The sequence below is a fragment of the Leptonychotes weddellii genome, chromosome 5, assembly GCF_054177405.1.
Source record: "Leptonychotes weddellii isolate Sample4059 chromosome 5, ASM5417740v2, whole genome shotgun sequence".
Classification (NCBI taxonomy): Eukaryota; Metazoa; Chordata; class Mammalia; order Carnivora; family Phocidae; genus Leptonychotes; species Leptonychotes weddellii.
Genome location: NC_138373.1, coordinates 148,795,881 through 148,806,095, shown reverse-complemented (window position 1 = coordinate 148,806,095; position 10,215 = coordinate 148,795,881). Strand labels below are relative to the sequence as shown.

The following is a 10,215-nucleotide window of genomic DNA, read 5'->3' as shown; positions in this document are numbered from 1 at the left end:
AGGATGGGGAGAAGCAGCTCCAGTTTGTATGGAGAATACTGGGGAATGGGGACTCCTAAATTTTGCTATGAATTAGGAATAAACTTCTCCTTGACCCCAATCCTCCTGCCCACCTTGGGGAAAGGCCAAAGTAAAGACTTAAATTTCCTTTTATTACACTCTGATGGCTCGTCGGTGATTCTCTGCATGTGTCCCCAAGGCAAGACTGGACCATGTGGAGCACAGCGACCTGTGGGGCACATGATGTTCACCCCACTGTCTAGATGGGGAAACCGAGGTTGAGAGAAGGGATGTGCTCGCCACCCCCAAGTCACAGAACGAGACAAGGGCACCCTGGGAGCTCAATCTTTGGCCTCCTGATTCCAATTCTCCATGATCCCAAAGGAGTATCTGAACTCCCTTTTCATGTATGGATTGGTCAAAGGGGCCAGTTCTCTGGTGCATCTACAATAGGATTTGGGTCACATGGAACCAGCAAGCTTGACACACTTAAGTTTGACACACTTTGCTTAGAACGAGAGCTCCGGGGCCTTGGTTTCCCTCAGCAGAGGGCTTGGGGCTGCCACTGGACACGCTCTCCTAGGAGACCAGAATCCTGGTACAAGGGGTATCACCTAGCCCCCTGCTCCCCGGATCTGCTGGCATGGCCTCGGCATGGTCCTCTCCCTCCCACATCCGAACCCCTGGAATGAGCCGCCGTCAGGAGAGGGCGGCTACCACCCCCGTCCGGAATATGAGAGGGGTGGGCAGATTGCCCACGCTGATAGAAGAACCCAGAGCCTCTGACGGGTGTCTCCTTAGGCACCCAACACCTGCTCATGAATTGTGCACGGTTCCTGGGTCTCACTGTCCCGCGGGCAGCCGCTGTCTGTCCGGCCTCTCTCTGTTGCGTGCCCCAACCTGGTTTCAAAGAAAGAACATCCATTCAAGTGTGACCCGCAGACCCGAGTTCAAGTTACATCTCTACCATGACTAAGCTCTGCTGCTCTGGCCAAGCTGTTCACCTTCTCTGAGCTCCAAAGGAGGCCCTTCAGGTCCTTGTGAGGACTGAGCGGGTGGGGAAGGGGCGTTGCACAGGCAGTGGAAGAGACCCCTCGGCTCCCGAGGCCCCCCATGCCCTGCTCTAGGCCGAGGCGGTAAAGGGGGTGGGGAGGGAGAGGCTCAGGGGACCCTTTTTTCTTCAGTGATATCTGCTTGTTTAAAGGAGGAGGGTAAGGACATTCCCCAGGACACCCTCCAGGTGTAAATATTTACCCATTAAGAGTGGTAGAAAGGCCTGGAGGGAGGTGAGGTCACCGCGGCCACCCCACCCGCACCCCGGATGGTGCAGAGGGAGGCAGGAGAGGCAGTGAAGGAAAGCGAACAGGAGGGGAGAAATCACACATAAACATTTGCCGAGAGAGAACGAATCCCCGAGTGGCAGAACCGTTTGAAAACGTCTTATTTGCACAAGAGCTTGCCATGCCGGCACCGCGGGCCCAGTGGGCGGTGAGAGTTACTCTTTAACACAAACACACAGGACTAAGCACAAACTGGGAGGCGAGTCGGAGGTGGGCTTCTCTCGCAGGCACTTCCTTCTCACCTTCTGCACGACTCAGGGAGGAGGGCGGTGGGGTCCGGGACGGGCGTGGTCAGGCCAGGGGCTCTGCAGGTGCAAAGGCCTGGAGGACTGAGCTGAGGGGCGTGGGAGGGCCAGGGAGAGGGGCCGCGGCGCTGGGCCACCTGTAGCCAAGGGGACTGTGGTGGGGCAGGGGCAGGGTGAGATGTGTCCCCCAAGGGCCCCCGTGAGTCAGACAGGTGCCGGGCTCACCGTGATGGGAGTCCCCGTGGTCCTTCTGCAAGGCTTGAAGCCTGGATTGGGGCCGGAGGGAGGGGCCGAGGGCAGACCCCGGCTCAGCCAGCCCCTCCCGATGGCCCTGCCCCTGAAAGGGGACCCCTGAGAGGGCTCAGACCCGGAGGAAGCCAACAGCCCGATTCCCTGCAAGCAGCCTCGCTCCTTCTCCCTAGAGAGAGATGCTCATTCTTCCATCCCGTTCCGAAACTACTGTTCACCAGTGCCCAGAGCCCTCCTGGCTTCTGCAGGGGGACAAAGGACAGACTGGTTAACAAAAGAGGGGAGTGCAGAGTGACTCGGTGACAAAAAGCGCAGCCCAACATGGAGATGAACGAGGACACAAAAGCTCTGGGCCAGGAGGCTGCCCTGCGTGAAGTTGCTTGGGGCTTAGAAGCCTGGGGACAGTAGATGGGCCTGGAACAATGGGCCCTTCAGTCCCTAAAGCGCGCGGCTTGGCATTGGCAGAACGGCCTGGCAAGGGAGCCGAGTCTGACTTGCTGAAAGTAATCTCCCCACACGGAGACCCACGAGGAAGTTTGACTTAAATATTCGGTTGCCGTGGCAACCTTCTCCACTGGTCCTCCCCATGTCATTCTCCATCGCAGCAAACCGTGGCTGGAACTTTTTGCTTCAACTGGAAACTTACGGTTGCCAAGGCAACCCCCTTAAAGCACCCCGAGGATGCAGGTGGGCTGTGGGGGGGGGGAACCTGTCTCTGGGGGGCCCAAGACGGCTGCCCCCGGCTGCCCGGTGGGCAGAGGAGGGATCCTGGGCAATGGGGCGGTGAGGTGAATAAGTTTGGGGTAGAATACGGTGGGGAAGGGGGTTCCAGAAAAAAGAGGACAAGGGGCCTCCACAAGGGCACTCATTCATTCCCTCCTTCACCTGTTTGTAAGTCACTCATTCATTCATTCATTCATTCGCTCACCTACACACTCTACCACGCGAGCCTCTGTTCTATTGTCTGGCTTTTTCGTTTCCCGCAGGCTTGGGTGGATGGAGGGATGGGCAGGACCCTACACACATACACACACACACACACACACACACACACACACACACACACACACATGGAAAAGCAGGAACAGAAAGAGCACTGGCTTTGGAGTCAGACAGACATGGATGTTCATTCCGATTCCTGACTCTCCTCATTGATCCGTGAGAACGTCAGACTCGAACCAGCTTCGGAAGGTCCTGGGAGCAGCAAACAACCAGAGGCCCCATAACACAGGCCTCCTCCTCCCGAGGAGCGGGTGGACACCGGTCATGCCCCGGCTCGGACCCAGCTGCAGCTCCAGTGTGGGGAAGCCGGGGGGCCAGTGCAGAAGCTGGGACTGGGCCAGGCTGGGAAGGTCCTCACCTGCCCCCTCCCCTGAGGTGCCTCCAAGAAGAAAGCGGGGGAAGGAAGGGGAGGGAAGCAGGTGACATTCCAGGAGGCCTCCCTGCCTGGGCTTCTAGGCACCGCATCCCGCATCCCGTATCCCAGCAACCCCATGAGGCCGTTTTCTTTCCCTCTGTTTGGCAGATTAGGAAACTGAGGCTCAGAGAGGTGGAGTGAGGTCACCCAGAGAGTAAGCAAGTTGATCCAGAATTCACCCGTGGGCCGCATTCCTTCCAAAACCCCTCAGAAAATCCTCACCCTGTCCTAGGAGGCGGATTCCATTATCCTGCTGGCTGACGCAGAACTCGGAGCTAAGTGAGGTTAGGCAGCTCGCCTGACATCACAGAGCTCCTCCGTGCTGCTCCCCAACCCCCTCAGCCCAAACGCCCGGACCTGGGGCCACGGTCTGTGCCCTGCAGTCCACCGCGAAGTCACCCCTGGGAAGGGGGACGGGAGGGGAACCAGCAGAAATCCATTATTTCCGCTCTACCCTCAACCTCCAACATCTGCTTCTCTAGGACCTGGGTGTGGCCACTGGTCAGGGTGCAGGATTGGGGGCGGGGGTGGGGGACCCACTGAGGTCCTGTGGCCACATGGAGGGTGAACAACAGGCTGGGAGACCAGGCAGGCAGCTGGGACAGGACAGCTCCGTTTCCTGCTCCTTCCCTAGAGTCGTCAATACCAGACGCCCCTTAAAAGTGTGAGGACTGTAGATGGGGGGAGGGGGGAAGGAGGAGGTGACCCTGGGAGGTGGGGAGTTGTGTCTCCCCTACTTCCAGGGGAGGAGGAAACCGAAGTTCAGAAACCTTAAGTGATGCATCCAAGGCTCACAATGATCTGAGCCCCAGGCCAGACCTGTGGACCCATGTCCGGGGCTCCTCTGGCTGCCGAGGGGCCACTTCTGTTTCTGAGCCTTCTCCTCCTCTCCCCACATGCGGCTGGGCAGCCCCTTGCTGCAGGCCTACAGCCGCACGTCCTGCCGCCAGCTCTTCATTCTCCCTCCACCTCCCCGGGAACTTGGTCCCTGCTCTCCCTCCCACCCAGAACATTCTTCCGCCAGAGGCCTGCTTACACTCCGTGCCAGACTTTGCTTTAACGTTCCCTCCACAGAGAGGCTTCCTCTGACCATCTTATCTGAAACAGGCACCCCCTCTACTTAAAATAATTAGCTTTGGAGCGGGGGTGGGGGCCGGACAAAAAGACAGCCATGCTGGGAGATGGGCACCTCAGGGTTCATTGCTCAGTTGTCTCTATCTTTTCATATGTTTGAAATTTCCCATAATAAAGTTTTTTAAATAATAAACTATATAAGTTGTATTTTTTTATCTTTAAGGAGGCTCCACACCAGTGTGGAGCCCAATGTGGGGCTTAAACTCACGACCCTGAGATCAAGACCTAAGCTGAGATCAAGAGTCAGATGCTTAACCCACTAAGCCACCCAGGTGCCCCAAATAATGAATTATAGAATCAACATTCCTGGGGAGCCTGAGTGGCTCAGTGGGTTAAGCGTCCAACTCTTGATTTCGGGTCAGGTCATGATCTCAGCAGGGTGAGATTGAGTCCTGCATCAGGCTCTGCGCTCAGTCTGCTCGTCCCTCTCCCTGTGCCCCTCCCCCCACTTGTGAACTCTCTCTCTCAAATAATTAAACTTTTAAAGAAAGAGAGAGAAATCAACATTCCTTCCGCCTGTCTCTATCCCGTCACCTGGTTTATCTTCCTTCCTAGTACTTAACTCCACCTGGCATCACACGATGCACCATTGGGCCACCGTGGGCCCAGCCTCGGGAGGAGCATGGGGACAGAGGACTGCTGTATTCCAGTGCGGCTCAGGCAGAGGGCCTGAGGGGGGCGCTCAGCATGGACCAGAGTGCGGGGGTGGGGGGGGGGCTTGGTGGGCAAGCAGAGCCTGGGCCTTGTGCAGAGGATGGAGATGGAGAGCGCACACCACACCTGTGTCCCACCCGCCTCACCTGCCTCCTGACTGTTCCAACGACACAGCGATTCATCTCCACTTCTGAGGTTTTACACGTATTCCCTCTGCCAGAAAGCTCTTCCCTGGCTCTCCTCCTCCTTCGGGTTTAAGCATGAGTGTGGGCTGTGCAGAGAGACTGACCCCGAGCAGCCCTCGGGAGCAGACACTCGGGGATTATCCACACCAGCACCCCGTTTCCTGCAGAGCAAGTGGTAGGAGGCTTTGCTGCTTCCAGTTGTCCAGCCAGCCCTGCACGCGCACCTTCCCTCTGTGGCTTTGCAGGGTGTCCCTCTAGAGGCAGTGTGTATTTTCCCAGCACACTGACGGTGGACTTGACCACGAGACAAGCTCCGGCCGATGGGATGTGGGCAGAAGTGAAAGTGTCCCACTTCAGGGGCTGCGGAAGCACGACAGCTTTCTTTTTGCCCCCTGGCTCCTTGCCATCCCCATGGGACACACACGTCCCCAGAAGTCCAAGGATGAGTGGCCTATTGAGCAGCCCAGCCAGATCCACGGATCCCCAGCCGATCTGCAGACTTGTGAGGGAGAACGAATGATTGTTGTGGAAGCCCCTGCGTTTGGGCTTGTTAGGTGGCATAATGGGGACCACCGATGACTGGTCCGCAGAACTTAACATGCTCTCATTTATCTGCCTGTGTAGTCGCCATGGTCTGGGTGCACGCTAGCCCACAGGCTCCCTGAGGCCAGGGCCCTCCCCGTCTACTGTAGTCAGTACCCAGTACGGGACAGGGTCTGACGGCTGGAGAATGTCGAATATGCACATCGAGCCAGGGAATGAATGGATACAGTGTCTTAAAGGGTCGGAAGCAGGGGAGTGGCGGGAGCAGACCAGTGGGGTCTGTGGCGGTGGGGGGGCATTTGCAGGAGATCCAGCGAGGAAGGTGGCGCCGTGGTCCAGAAGGAGACACAGGTGGCCAGGACTCTGGAAAGAACAGAGAAGCCGACAGATTTGGGATGAGTAACCCCAAAGCTGAGGCCGATTCAGCCCGTCCTGAAGGCCAGGCTCTCCCTGCACACCCCTTCGTTAAATCCTCAAACCACCATACGGGGTGGGTACTGTGATCATCCCCGTTTTCAAGAAGAAGAAACCGAGGCACAGAGAGGGTCATAACCTTCCCAGGTCACACAGCGAGTAAGCCGCGGCTGCCAAACGAGGCAGCCCAGCCCTGGGGTCCTCACGCTGACCCCCTCCCCACACCCTTGTGTTCCAGTCTCACATTTCAGAGCAACATCGGGGGGGTCCGGAGACACGGGTGGCATGAGGGGGGCAGAGAAATTCACCCCCAGCACGTGTGGGAGGAGGGGATGGCTCACCACCGGGAGATACCAGGGAAAGCGTTTTGCTTTTTGCCATTTAATTCAAGTGGTCATGCCTTGGATTGTGTATTGGGACCCCTTTCCCCTGGAGACTGGGGGGAGGCGGGATCTGTGAACACGGAGAGGGGAGCTCCACCAGACCATACACTTTCCCCGTTCCCTCTCCCTTGCTCGCCCCACCCCAGGGAAGACTAGGTGGATGGTTCCTCCCAGAGTTAATGACCCCTGTGTGGACCACCCACACCCTTCGGCCAGGGTTAGAGACAAAGCAGTGAGAGAATTCCTAGTGACAGAACCTCAGGCATTGGTGAGAGGCCTGCAGAGCAAACCCAGGAGGAGGGAGTCTCTGTACAGGCCCCCAAAACTCCTCTGGGTTGGGAACCCCCAAGCTGGTGGGCGGAGGTGTGGATGGGAACCCTCCCATCTGCCTGCTCTTTGCAGTTTACAAAGCACTTTCCCACACAGCGGTCTCGCAGGACAGGACGGAGGCTTGCTGACTTCCCAGCGCACACACCTGGAAGGACCAGAGCTGGGTGGGACCCCGGGGTTAACGGCCACCCCCTCCTTGCTCTGCGCCCCCGGGTGATGCGGCCGTCTGTCCAGGCATTGGAGGCGTGGACCGGGCTGACGTCACGAGGGTGTGGGATCGGCCCACGCAGGGGCCTGGGGACTCACCGGGTGGGAGGTCAGTGCCCCACGGAGTTGTCCCCATGGAGGGAGCCAGAATCCTTAGAACAAACCTCATGAGTGGAAAGACTCTTGGAAAGAATGTGGCTGACAGTGATGCTCAGCGAACTGAGGTGAAGAAGGGGAGGGCTGAGGTCATGCCGTGCCCCAGAGCTGCTCAGACTGGGACCGGAGGAGAAGTCAGTCTGGAAAATTCCATGGTCAGAGCCCAGAGAAGCCTCCAGCTCCTGACTTCTTCCTCCTCCCTCAGACCAGCAGCCACTCCCTCCTCGGACCCTCTTCTGCACACGCTGTAGGGCCCGGGGGTTCTGGGTGCTAGGGGTACAGCAACAGGAGTGAGGGACAAGGTCTCCCGCACGGCTGGTGGGAGAGGCAGAACGGGGGTCAGGAGGGAGGGCTTTCCTCTGGCCCCACGCAGGATTCCTGGCTTTCTCGGCGGGGAATCCAGGGGCTAGAATGTTCCAGCCACGAACTTGTTTCCATGGTCCCCCTCCTCTCCCACAACAGCCTGGCTTTCTCCAGCCTGGACTCCCTTTTGCTCCAGATGTTGCTCCCTGTTAAACTCCGATCTGCCCACCGAAGGCGAACACACAGGCCTTGTCCATCAGGGACGCCTAGTTTATCCTTGGTTTTATTTGTTCCTGTGCAGAGCCTGCCAGCACCCCCACCCCCCCCCCAAAAAAAAGTCACCGTGGAGGCATTTGCTGAGTGGTCACGGATGAATTCAATCATTCGGCAGATATCCCGGGGAACGGCTGCTGCTGGGCCACCAGGAGATGAACACGAGCCAGACACCCCGTTACAGATCTGACGGTGGCCATACAAGGCGATGAAGAACCACCTGCTGTGTGGTCACTCCAATTTTCCAAGTAGCAGGGATCCTTACAAGTATCTGCCAAACTGGGGGCGCCTGGGTGGCGCAGTGGGTTGAGCGGCTGACTCTTGGTTTCGGCTCAGGTCATGCTCTCAGGGGCATGAGACCGAGCCCCGCAACGGGCTCCGGCTCAGCATGAGTCTTCTTCACATTCTCGCTCTCCCACTCCCTCTTCCACCCCATCCCCACTCTCTCTCTCTCTCAAATAAAAAAATAAATCTTAAAAGAAAAAAAAGTAGCTGCCAAACTGGACTGGACCAAATGCCAGAAACACGTCCAACACACAGTCAAATGCATCAACATCAGTATTCCATTGTCCTCTGGTGGCCCAGAAGGTGCGCCAGGCCCGTGAGACACAGCAGGGTCTCAGCACTGGTCACTCTCTCTTCTTCCCATTTCTCAGCTGAGACGACCTAGGCCGAGGAAGGTCACGCAGCTGGGCACGGCCGGGATGAAAACTCAGATCGTGTGGGGTGAATGTCGATGTTCTTCCAGCGGCCTGGGCGCTCCCTGGCCTTGGCTTCTCAGCCTGCTGGAGAAGAGCCATGTGCAGCCAGACGGAAGGAGGCTAGCACAGAGACGTGCCAAGAGGTGGGGAGCACCACAGCCTTCTTGGGGCCCTCCTTGCTGACTCGCCCTTACATCTCAGCGGCCAGGAGTGGGTGCCCTGGTCGGCCTAGCTGCAAGGGAGTCCGGGAGGTGGGTGTGTCCCCTGGCCTGCCCCCAACGTCCCCGGGTCCTTGCAAAAGAAAGAAGAGGGATGGACGTGGGTGGGCAACTTTGCTGGGCTGGCCTCATTTTTTATGATGGGGATGAGGACCACTATCATGAGTATCATTATCAGTCTGGCCATTCCCTGCCTGTCACCAGCCCAGCCTCCAGCACCGACCCCAGGGCACGGGACACACACGTGCACACAGACCCGCAGGGAGGGACCCCTGAGCCCCCGCTGCAGCCCCTCAAGGCACAGGTCACAGAGGCTTCTTGCCAGGCTGGAGACCACAGGAGCCACGGGCCCAGCACTTGTCCCCACAGGGCTCCCGGTGTCCCCACAGGGCTCCCGGTGTCCCCACAGGGCTCCCGGCCCCACCCTCCACTGGCGCGGCCCCAGCAGGGACAGCTATTTTGAGAGTAGCTGGCTGGCAGGTGTCACCTCGTGATGGAACAGTTCTCACTTGAGCCAGACAGACCCTGGCTGGTGGCCTCTGCTCTCTGCCTCCCCGCCTCCACCTGGCAGCTTCCCCTCCCAACCTCATGCCCCCCTTCCCCTCTGCCACCCATTACCCCCTCCCCAACCTTTTCCTCCCCATCTCTTTCCCTCTCTCTCCCCCTCCCTCCCTCCCTCTCCTTCTCTTCCCTCTCTCCCCTTCTCTCTCTCCCTTTGTCTCCCTCTCCCCCATCTCTCTGTCTCCCTCTCTCTCCCTCTTACCCTCTTTCTCCCTCTCCCCCGCCCCGTTCCCCCCTGTCCCCTGCTTCTATGACATCCAGCCAGCATTCCCTGAGTCCCCAGCAATGAGCACAGCACTGACACTGACTCACATTGGTCCTTCACTGCTGGCCTGGTAACAGCAGAGCGGGGATTCACGGCCCGGTGTTCTGGCTCCCGCACCACATGTCTGCGGCCTGGCGCTCTCCCAGAGGGCCTGCGCTGGGCTCGAGGGACGAGGGACATGAGCCCGAAGAGAGAGCAGTGGCCGCTCTTGAGCTCACTGTCCAACGGGGGAGCAGCGAGGGCTCAGTTGCCTGGATGGGCACGGGCACCCCATCTGGCCTCACTGTGTTGGTGGCTGGGGAGCTCACTAACCAGGCTGGGGGGGTGGCTGGAGGGACCTTGAAACGTCACCCAAGGGGTAGAGCTTGGACTTTGTGCTCAGGCAGTGGGGAGCCACGGGGGCTCCTGCACAGCTTGATCGGGTTTAGGTTGAATCGGATTGCCGAGGGACTGGACAGTAGTGGGGGGGCTGGAAGGACAGAGGGAGGACGCTTGCCGGTCAGGGTGCTGTTGTGATACGCTGGCCAGCCAACCAGAGGGGCCTCCAGACACGTGCAAGGGGCCCAGCGTGTGGCTTTGGGTCTGCTTTGGACAGTCCTGGCCATGCCCATGGGTCCCCCTCCCCGCCTTCACACCA

General features: G+C 58.7%; 1 long non-coding RNA gene across 2 annotated transcripts in view; it reads right to left on the bottom strand.

The window, feature by feature from the left end:
- The window catches only part of LOC115944960 (uncharacterized), a 17,647-nt gene extending 11,523 nt beyond the window's left edge, over positions 1-6,124 (bottom strand). For both annotated transcript variants that reach the window (XR_014145924.1, XR_004079446.2), the window contains exon 1: positions 5,186-6,124. This is a non-coding gene — a long non-coding RNA (uncharacterized LOC115944960). The remainder of the gene's footprint in view (positions 1-5,185) is intronic.
- Between the last annotated feature and the right edge of the window lie 4,091 nt (positions 6,125-10,215).